An 11,848-nucleotide genomic window follows, 5' to 3' on the forward strand; every position below is an offset into this window, starting at 1 on the left:
AATATTTATTTGGTTCAATTAAAGATCTGTTGATCTGAAAAAGTTTAGTTGAAATCAACTAAACATTTTGTTGGAACAACAAAACTTGAGTTAAACCAAATTAATATTTACTTCACCACCCGTGATCACGCATTTAGTTGATTCAATGATTTTTCCCTCCCAGTTTGAATATCAGCGGAGCTGTATATTTGTAATAATGGCTATTCGCAGATATGTAAAATAGATCAGGAAAAACCGGTTTCAATTTGTTATTCTTTCTATCCACGGACATCAATTTCAATCCTCCTTAAATTCGTTTCTCATTTTCATTTCAATTCCGTCAAGTATATCGCCAGGTAATGAATAGAGAAATTACTGGCTGCTCGCTTGTGCAAAGATGCTCGTGCAATATATTTGTATAAATAAAAATTGAGAAGCGTCCAACGACGATCTCACCCTCGTCGCTCGGCTCTCGGTAAGGTCCAGATTCTCCCTTATTTTTGAGGGGTAAAAGGTCGCGGTACGTTTGCCCAGGGGTAAGAACAGAACGGGTTAGAAGGGGCTAGCCCCGGGTTGGCGGGGGGTGGCCAGCTTTAAGCGAAAGAGGGGCGAGGCGGAGTGGCTCGGCTAAAAGTGGGGTAAAATAGGCCGCTTGGTGGGGTGACACTTAGACGCGAAAGTCTCGGGTCGAGTTTCGGGGTTGGGGCTGCGGCACGAGGGGCGTCCGATCGGTGGCAGCCACCCTTCGCCGTCTGGGGAAAAAAAGAATTTAAGGCCTCGCATTTTCCCCACACCCGTCATTTTTTTCTCCCCCAACAGTCACCTTTTTTCTTCGTCGTACATACACGTCTAGTTATGAGCAAAAAAGTCGGCCAAAAAAACCTCACCTCGGGGCGCAAAGTGCCGCTGCATACCGTGCGGTCACAGACTGACACGTACCCCTTGTTTTGACACCTCGCCTCTTTTTATCCGATATCCAAGTCCCTACCCTCATTCGCCCCTTCCTCATCGATGTTTTTTTACTCCTTCATTTTTTCTAATCCACTTTCTTTCCCCATTTTTTCTACCTCGTAATTACGTAGTTTCTTTTTCCCCACCTCCAGCCCATCTTTTTTTACTATCCGACAAGTGTATTCGCAGCGTTGCACGGATGCTGACTTATGCACCGTAATAATCTCTGCAACATCATGCAAAATAATTTCAACACCATCGGCGAGGAATTATTGTCTCGATAAAAAATAGTAATTCAAATGACAACGCATCGACACACCGCAGGTATTTTTGAACGGATATATTTTGGCCGCGTTTCCTCCCCGCGTAGCACGGAACCGAACCCCGTTCCCGACTTACCCTGGAGCCGGCAGTTCGATGCTGGCATCTGCAGGCGCCCTACATTCGTCGGTATCTTACTGGCCGACCGAGCCTGGTCGAAGCCTCCGCACTTTCGCGCGTCCTTCTCGCCGCGTATTCAAACCGTGCATGCACACAAGTTGGCTTGATTTCCTCACGATCGCTTTCCAATACACCAATTACCGTTTTTTCGTCCATAAATCAATCCGTTCAAGCTAATGCCTTGCCGTATCTCGTACGATTTCTTCCGCGTTTGCGCTACCTAACGTCAGCTCTCAATTTTTCTTCCCCATCAATGATATGTAACTTCTCTTCAGCTACCGGTACGCTGACTCGATTTAGAAACACGTATACGGCTGCAGATTTGTCATTGTGAAAAAAAATTGCATCTCGATCCTAAGATACGACGATTTTCTTCAGTATTTATCGTCTCGGGACGGAGTTGCTTTTTTACTTTCAATCGCTGATGCCATCTGCCGGTACACCGGCGCACCATTGATCAATTTTGCAAGTGTTAGTGTTTTGCCTCCCTCCTCCTCACCCCATCATCGGAGATTTGCACTCTGTTACATGCAGAGTGGCATGATGCAAAAATCGATCTCGCGGACCGGCCGGCTAGGATATTTTTTTTTTTTTTCAGACAAACTCTTTCTTACAGGGTAACAGGGTTACGGAAACTTGTCGAGAGGATAAATCGAAGGGGTGGCTGATCGCGATTTTCACCCTTTGCGGTACGGCCGCGATCTCCGACGCGATTCGGTTTCAAAACGGCATGTGCCAGGGGAGGCCTAAATTCTATCAAGGAATTCTTTGTCTGCGGTTCTCTCTCCCTCTGTCTCTCTCGGTTCTTTAACATCCGAACTGGTATACAACCGGCATCGTCGTTGTGTGCGGCTATTCTCATCAAGGCCGGCTGTGTCCCCGCTTACTCTCTACCCCCTTGACCGTAGTTCGCTCGTTCCTCGCCCCCCTGATGCTGCAGGGTGACGGCAATCTTTTGCTGCACAAGGTCCCATGCTTCGCTGAAAGCCTCCGTACGATACGTATTTTTTATCTCGGGGCATGCGACGAAATGCCTTGAAAAATATCGTCGATCGGGTCACGCGAGAGACAAAGTCGACGAAGAGGTGCAGGTGAGGATGAATTGGTCTGACTGGATTCGAATATCCCTTAGAAAACGGAAGTGGAAGATAAAAATGAGTTTAAAAAAAAAAGAAAGAAAAAAAAAACTAGTCGATGGTCGATCCGCTTCGACGATTGCATAAATCCGTGGTATTTTGCCAAAGCCTAGGTCTTGCCAATTTTAGATTTTTTAAGCCTTGCCATTTTATTTCACTCTAGGTACGTATATTTTATTTTTAGATGTTCTAGAAAACGACTGCTAACCCGCATCGTTCCTCTATTTTTCCGGCATCGCTGTTCAAGACGTTTATATGCACTTGGCACGTTCTCCAGGATTTCGCGCCATGCACTTTTGTCGAATTAAGGCCGCACGGAAAAAATTGAGAACTCAATCACGGCTGTATTCGGTTTGCCGCAATCGAGTTTCGTCTCCAAGTACGATCACATGCCGCAAGCTGTGATTTTACAAATTGAGGAACGCGTCATCTCGTCACACAAATTTCTTTAACGAGAATTTATATCATTCACGCGTGATACCGATTACTTTGAAGTTTGGTTGTCAATTCTTCTCCCACGTGAGCTTTTAGGTGTTGCATAAATATTATCGGGAATGTGACGAAAAGGATTTAGAACGGAGTATGGAGGAAACAAGTGAAAAAAGGAACCTAGCCAAATTTAAGATCTCGTTAAACGAAAACTTATATAACTGTACCGAAAACATTGCACCGACTACTTTTGTGTCTGGATAAAAATAGTGTTTTGAAAAACGTCCAAAAACTTAATGTCACATAAGGAGTGGAATGTGTGGGTTTTTTTTTTTAAATGACTTTTAATTTTTTATTTCAACTCTACACTGTGCAATATCCGAATCATTACCATGATTATCGATTCAATTTACGGCCACCAACCGGAAGTTGATTTGTTCCACATGCGATTCCTAATATGGCGAAAGAAAGGGACAACATCAGTAATCTGAAATTATAGAAATTCGACAGTTCTTATTATACTGTTGATATATTTTGCGAGACTTTTTTTCGCTTCATTCCGTTATTCCATCAATTTCCTCAATTGATAAAAACTTCAGGCAAAAATTCGGATGTCCTACGTGATCGGGTATAATATAAACATGTGCGCACCTCGGAAATCTAAATGACGTAAAATAAAGTGGAATTTAAAAGTGCACGAGCGAGAAGTAAAGAACACATCTGATATCTTTCCGCTTGACCTGAACCTTGCAGCGAGATCCTGTAGCCTAGGGCAACAAAAGCTCTAGATACCTACTTAGCAGTTGATTCGCGACTCCCACTCACAAGAACGAGAGTTACGAGTGGCTGGTAAACTTGCTGTTAAGATAGTCGAGGGAACGAACCGTGTGCGATTCACCACTCGAAGCTGTGCCGTGATGAGCGGATTTAAAACGTTCACTTGAAAGTCTTCGCCCTTTCCTAACGTTCCGTTTGTTGCTTAGGCGATATAATCGAAAAAAAATTTCCTTTACTTGCTCTCGAAATGGTTTCGTTCTCATTACTTTCGCCGTTAATGATTCTGGACAATTTCATCGCGCGAAAAATCCCTGCTCCGAGTTGCAATCTTGCGTGTATCAGTGGTTAGTTTGTCGATCATTACTAAATCCACGCCATAATTAAAGCGTACACATCAACGCTTCGCATAACCAAACGCAAGCGCGTTCAATCACACCCCGTGCGATAGCGGGGGTGGATATCGTGCACGGTTCAGCGAGAGGCAAATGAGCGGGAAAAGAATTGCTATCCCTCTCTAATTTTTCTTTTTTCAACGTTGAAAACTCGTCTACGTGTTCAAATTTCAATGCAGCTGACATTATTCACAAACCACGAGTACAAAGTTCACGCTATATCCAATCGCGAATGGTCAATTTATTTTTACCAATAATCACATCAGCGGTGACCGATCGATGATTAATACCTGCGGAAAAGAGAGCAGCTGATGAGAATCAAAGCTCACTAATTATATGAAACTCGTTTCAATATTTTATACATCGCTGATTGACGCTCGGTAGACGGTTTTTTATTCACTCTGTCGAACTGGGGTAACAAAGGATTTCATCGAGCTCTCAAACTTTTACATAATTGATGTATGAAATGAGAATAATACACGATTATTTTGATATGATTTCTTATCTGAATACGTCCAACATTGCGCGGTACATAGAAAGCAATTTCTTTATTGAATACATCTTCGGATAATTCAAACAAAAGTTCAGAAAAAATGAATACCTAAACAAGGAGCTTGTCTACAATAACTAGTAGAATTGTTTTCAGAATGCTCATTTAAGGGACGTCATAAGTTTTGAAAAGTTATTAAAATACGACAACAAATATGGTAAATTTGATTCGGTAATTTGATGACAGTAAAAAACGATTGTGTTTAAATTGACCAAAATTAGCCGATATATACATCGACACTGAATCGACATCAAATATAGTCTACAAAATTTCGAAACGATATCTTTTTCACATTGTACGACTGTTAAAAATAAATAGAAGCTATAACTCTGGCTCTAAATCCTGCCTGTTATGTTTGCATTTCTGGCGATGAAAAAAAAAAAATAAAAAATGGAAAAAAATTGGAAAAAAAAACCGAGCATTCTTTGATGTATGCGAAACGATCCGGTGGATGTGGATAAATTGTAAAAAATGTTTCCCTCTGGACGTTGCAGCGGGCGTTTCGGATAGAAAAAGAGACTAACTCCGTTCCTCTTCCACCCTCCTCTCGGCGATCCCTTCGTCTCGTTTCCACCCGCGCAGCAGCATCCCCCTCATTCCACCCGTGGATTTTTTTCCCTCTCTCGTGCCACCGCCGGCGGCAGCAACAGCAGCAGCCCTCGGGGTGATTTTTATAATCTGCTACTTGTTGCGCCGACGGTGTCGAGAGCCTTCGCGGTGCGTGCGTACTGGAAAAACCGGAAAATAGAGGAAAATAAAACACCAGCTCTGCCGGCTAAAGAGTAAAATGAACAAGTAAAAAAACACCACGGGACCTTTCATCCCCTTCCCGGTATATCCGCCTCTCTACAGCCTGCAGCTGCTCCGCACCTACACGCGTTTGTATAAATCCATCAGGAAAAATCACCGCAGAATCAACCGTCTGTCGGAGGATATTTTATAATTATTAACAATTGTTAGACCGAGCGCCGATAAATCGTATCGGCTATTCGTTCACGCCTGAGATATGCCGATCGATTGTGTCAACTGATATTTAGTTAGCCTGAGTGACGGAATAATCGATTTAACTGGAACCCGCGTTTCGGGGTAACTAATTCGGTTTAATCAATCACCGGAACTAACGAGTTACGAGCTGTGCTAGTTTTTCAAATGAATGTTTCAACATTGCGGATTGAAAATTTTATCACGCGTGTGAAGTATTGCAAAAACAAACGTTAGTCGACTTACAGTTGTCTGATTTATTGAAATTACATATGTTTCGATTCCATTTTGTTGCAAGGAAGGATGCGTTTACTCACAATTTACGAGATAACCAGTTATCTTGTTGGTATGAGAAAAATACAGGGCATTTAAATCAAACGAATTCATTACGAGCTGTCAATAAAATATTCAATCAATTTTACGTTCTTGCAATATACACTTTGCTCCAATATATTTTGACTGCTTGGCAAATATCTCCTTCCGTGAAACAAAATTTCTTTTCGTTCCGCTAAATCGATTTTTTTTTTTTTCTTTTTCAGCAAAACACTTTTTCGCTAGCAATTCGACCAAGTAATTCGTTATTCAGTATAGTTAGAAAAAAAGACTCCTTAAGGTCAAATAGGCTCGGTTGAAAGTTTGATTAAATCAAATAAATTGAAATGATCTATCATTCTTGTAAAGCTATGATACGGTTTTCCTCGCTGTGTATCTATATATAATTGACACAGTGAGGTCATGCAGTAAATGGTTAAGTACATAGCGGTTTATACATCGCGTTTACTAACTATAAAAGAATGCGTTTCACATGTACAAACAGAGCGGAAGTCCACGTGCACATGCCCGAGAAACGTACGGACGTATGCGAGTGATTAATCGACAGCGTACGCCTTTTGACGGAAGTTGCACGCTTCAAACCACGCCGATTATGATAAAATAATTATGCCGGAGCCGTGCATAATATTCTTTAAGGAAGAGGGGTAAAGAAATATAATATTATTGTACGGGCAGGGAAAAATGCTGAATAATCTAACGTGCCGCAAGGAAATGCAGGAATTACGGGATTTTTTCTTCTTTCATATCCTTTGTCAAGAGTGCAGATAATTCCGCGTGCTGATTTTTCACCGAGAAAATATTCAGTTCGCGAATCACCTGCACCCGGGATACATTACCCAGCTGTTGTACCTCCGTCTTTGCATATAACGTTGCCTTGGCGCAACGGTTATACTTCCCGGATGAAAGCCTATTTATTTGGATCGACAAAAGGTATCGGTAATAAGCGCAAACGAAGGTTCAAGTTTTCCAACCATCATTTTTTAGACTCTAACTTTCTGGGAATTGACAAGACGGGACTTTCTTTGTTGCAAAAATTACTTCGTTGGCGTAAGGTTTTAAATTTTTTTGTTAGTTCAGGCTCAACATCACGGAGTTAAAGACTGTATTAGTTTTGAGTGAGAAGAGCCTCCGTCGTACGATGGCAAGACATTTGTACGAACATATTTCAGCGGTCCAGGTACAATGCAAGAAAAAAATGCAGGTTTTTAGACGAAGTTTTGTGAAAAGTGATGAAATCGATATTTCGATCCTCCCTCCAGAAACTTGAAGGCTCTAAAAATGAATATCGAGTTGTATACAGATTCGTTTTGCCGATAAATGGAAACGCTTCTTTTCACGTCGACAAATATATACCCACTGTCATCGATCGTTGCCGGCGAACGAGCCGAAACTTTGAACGTCAACCGATTCGGATCTCGCTTTTTTGGTTTATCAAAGTCAACCGATTATACCCAAAGTATAACGTCCGAGCAGATGTCGTTGCGTTAAGTGCGAACGCTGGTGAGAGAGTCGGCGAGTTGCGCGCTGGCTGTACGGTCTCGTAAAATAAAAGTACGTATGTAGGAAAAATAGAAGGGAATAGCGGGGCGGCTTGAGGGGAGGGAAAAATAAAATAGGAAGTTCATTTCTTACCGCAGGCGTTGCAGTCGGCAACCACGCGGCACCTACAACTGCGGCCGAAAGTTTAAAATAGAATATCTTACAACGAACTTTCATCGTTCGTTAAAAAATTAGACCAAAGGCGTAGGGAGCGAGGAGCGTCAACCAAGATCGACCGAGTTTCCCGCGATTTCTCGTCGGAACCGTGTAACCCCCGTATCGCCAATTGTCTAGGATCTCGACGCCAATGACCTACGTCACTGGTTCAAACATTAGACGTCGGTGAGGCGCATGCGCGAAACTCGCGATTCGCTCTGTTCCCCTCCCGTCGCCAAGGTGCACTCTATGCTGCGTGCACCGCATTAGATGCATTTCTAAGTCGGCTCGTAATAAATCGCATAAATATTATATACTGATTTTCGTGTTTCGCGAGCGTCGGTTTTCGTCGGGAATCGTTGGTTTCTTTTTTTTTTTTTTTAGTTTTTTTTCTCGCTCACGTTTCATTTTCACCCGTTTTTTTTTTTCGTTTTTACTCTCCTCTTTCGCATCGCTCCTGTACGCCTATCATCGACCAATGTGAAACTCGTCGATCGTTTGTTGACCCAGCAACGCCTCGTGTGATATACCGAAACGAATATACGTTTCGTATTTGTCTTTAGTTTTATTCCGTACGTAATCGCTCGATTATTTGTTGTTTTCGTCGATAAATCTTGGTTATCCCTTACACTTCCATCGATACAAGGAACTTCGATGAAGTCGAAGTACGGCGGCATTAGCGCGTCGCGCTGGCGCTTGCCACCCCCACCATCGTCGGACGGCCAAAACAAGTTTTTTACTATTTTCGATTTCTGGCGAAGAACTGCAGCCTGAGAAGAATTGAAATTATTTTTACTCCGTCTTCGGGTAGTTCGCTGGATCGCGTGCCGATTTATTCGCTGATCTAACCGACTCTGTATAATATCCGGCTTGTACAAAACCGGGATTTATATATCGCCGCGCGTCGTTCGTCGCAGAGACAGATGTACAATAATTACATATCAAAGTGATTTTACTCGTTGTTATACTGCAATTCTTTTTCTACAACGTACCATTATCAAAATCGACGAGACAATTAAATACCTGATAGTGTTTTCTACATACCTACCATTACGGCTCAATGATTTTGCCAATTTACCGGCGAGACGTGGTAAAAATAGCGACCAACAAGAGGAGATAAACTACAGACGTATCGGATGGACAGAAAATGATCGCTACTTTGGGACGGTAAAAGAAAACGCGTCATTGGTGCTGATAATATTTGAAACGTTGAGGAAGGTACAAAAAATAAATAAAAAATCACTACGAAAGAGAGGAAAAGGAATTGCAGCGGAAAAACACTAGAAGTCAAAGACGGGATCAGCAAAAATGTTTTAAGGTGAAGTATGTTTCTCCTTTATTCTCTATCGGTTACCACTTCTTAACTAAAATAATAATATTCAAAATGAAGAAAAAACCGGGAACAATGATTAATTATTGAAGTTTGAAAAATAGGTTGACGCTGTTAACATTATTAATACATGAAAGTCATAACCTTGCTTTACAGACTGCATCGCTTTGCTGCTAAAACGGAACGCTTGTGGACGCTGTGGTCACCGCTCTTAACTCTCGCTATATAATATTGTAACGACAAAATTAGGTTTTTTTTTTTTTTTTGCTTTTGTTTTTATGTTTTGTTTTGTTTTATCAAAAAATTACGGCTGTAGTGTGCTTGCCCATTTTGTTAATTTGATTTACTTTTCTCGATATCAATAAACGAATTTGATATTTTCAATTTTCAGAGATTGAATTGCATTTTACTTTCTCGCCTACGTTCGATCGCAGTTATGTTAATTGATAAATAACCGGGCGAAATATATAATAACATACGGAAGATACTACGATACATACGTACATAAAGTATGATAGTCATTTTATTCTGCTATCAATTATACGTTTTTACTTTTTCTCGCTCTCTTCTCCCCTTTTTCTACCTTCATCTTACTTTGTACGGTACTTTTGCCGGCGACGAACCGCGGTAGCTATCCACTGTACGCATACACACGCACACACGTCTGTATACATGTGCATAAAAGCTGTTTGTACGTTGTTATATCGATTAAATAAAAAGGTCATACCAACACTAACGCGCGTCCGTCGAGCTATAAGTACGGCCTATATACTAATTTGCATAAGATGATTCTCCCCCTCCCCGTCGACACGTACCGCAGTAACTGGTATAATATGTACACTGCACGAAACGCACACACGTTAGACGAACACGGACACACGGTGTACAGGTATATCACGTGCAATGTACGGTGCGATGGGTAGTCGACGGTGGTTACATACCTGAATTTTCGATCCATTGGGCCCTGTCCTGAAAAAAAAATTTGGACGCTGGTCCTTTCTCCCTATTCGACACCCGGTTTTTTGACCCGGGCAGCTGCGGGTCAGTTTTCGACGGGCCTGCAACGAATTAAGATGTGGCGCGCAAAATTACCCGCGATGTCGTTGCATTATCATTATTATTACGTCAATTAACTTACATATGTATTTATTTATTTTTTGTCAACTTATTTCAAACAAAATTACGCGAATAACGATCGATCGATGCTCCCTTACGACAAAGTTTCGGATACCTTGAAACCGCACCAATCCCAATCCACATCGCGTCTTTCATATAACCGTGCATCGTTCGAGATGTGTAACAAAGTGCCGCGAGTGACGATTCAAAGTTACGAGAATTCGAATAACAACATAGATGATAAAAATTGACCATCATGAGCAAGTTCAAACATATTCTCAAAGTTTTTTTGTACCTACGATAACCGCGGTGAGAGTCATCGCACCGATGATATTACGGTGAAAAATTAACACAATCCTCGTAACAGAGAAAGCACGCACCCGCGTATACGTACGTGTATGCATACAATGTATATAATGTCGACGAAAAATGGATCTGCAACTGAGAAACGGTATGAATATAAATCTGTCCTACTTATACAAATCCCAAATATTTTTCTGTGCGTAGACATTCTTTTTTGCATCTTTCATTTTTTTTTTTTTTTTTATTTTACACACTTCAACGATAATTCTTGAAATTTTCCAAAATCCAAAAATTTTCCCCTACCGATATTAACCTAGCGCGATATTAACCGCGCGGTGGCTCCGCAACCGGCGTCGCTCTGTTTCATTCCCATTGGCCGCGGTATCCCCTCCCGGTTATCCTCCCCCCCCCCCAACTTCCTTCCTTCTTCACCCCCACCCTCCCCCCGCGCCTCCGGAACGTCGGTCAGCCTGGATGTCTGTGAATCGTGCGATAACTATCCTGCGGGGACTAGGATTGAGTTCCGTCAGGAACTGAGGCGGAACTCGAATTGATCTCGGGGAATTTGAATGGTTTAGTTAAAGAGTGAATTGGACTGATTCGATTTTTAAATATGGTCGATTTCGTGGTTTTTTCTATTCGCTATTTTGCAACGCGCGTCGTATGCGCGCAATATTCGCTGGGATCGTTCGGTTTCTTATCTTCCTTCGATTTTTTTTCGACTTTTGCTCCACGAATTACCGAAACGTATTTCGCATGCGGATCTTTACCTGATTATATTATATATACATATATATAAAAGTACTCTACATCGACTGTCCTCCGAGATTTTGGCATGGGAAGAAAGTGGCGGGAAGGGTGCGAGGAAGATTTTTTTGAACCCCTCTCATATTACAGAGGAGCATTTTCCATCTTCTCGACTACCCTCTCTCTTGTGTATAACGCCCAGGATTCATCCGGCAAAGAGCCCCTCGTCTTTTACGCGAGAAAAAAGAGCTCGTCTCACTCTTTTTCTCTCTCTCTTTCTCTCTCTTTCTCCCTCTCGATCGCGCGACCCGAACAACGAGCAAACGTTAAAAATCTCGCGCCCTCGGAGAAAAGAAGAGGGTGCAGGGTGGAGGAGTTGAGGAGCCGAAGAGCTTGCTGTAGGGGCCAGTCAAGGGGCCGGAAAAATAATTACTTCTCCGACCGCAACGAGCGAGAAAAACTGAGGGGTTGATTTCAGAGCGAAAAAGAATCAAGGAAGGGCGAAAGATGGAGGTAAAAAGGTTGAAAAGGGGAAAAAATTACCCTTGGGTTACATTGTTATGCTTGGAAAATTATACCAACTCTTGGTTCGAAGGTGGTGAATACTCGCGATATTTTACTAATGAGAAAAATAAAGATTCACTCGTGTTACAATTATTTTTACGAGGATGTCCAGATTTTTTATTAT

General features: G+C 42.0%; 1 long non-coding RNA gene across 1 annotated transcript; it reads right to left on the reverse strand.

Moving 5' to 3' along the window:
- Positions 1 to 3,303: 3,303 nt before the first annotated feature.
- On the reverse strand, positions 3,304 to 7,640 carry LOC124307669 (uncharacterized). The gene is made up of 3 exons (XR_006908849.1): positions 7,602 to 7,640; positions 5,180 to 5,383; positions 3,304 to 3,423 (listed from the first exon to the last, which is right to left on the reverse strand). It is a non-coding gene; the product is annotated as an uncharacterized LOC124307669 (long non-coding RNA).
- Positions 7,641 to 11,848: the final 4,208 nt, after the last annotated feature.

Source organism: Neodiprion virginianus, chromosome 6 (genome assembly GCF_021901495.1).
Source record: "Neodiprion virginianus isolate iyNeoVirg1 chromosome 6, iyNeoVirg1.1, whole genome shotgun sequence".
Lineage (NCBI taxonomy): Eukaryota > Metazoa > Arthropoda > Insecta > Hymenoptera > Diprionidae > Neodiprion > Neodiprion virginianus.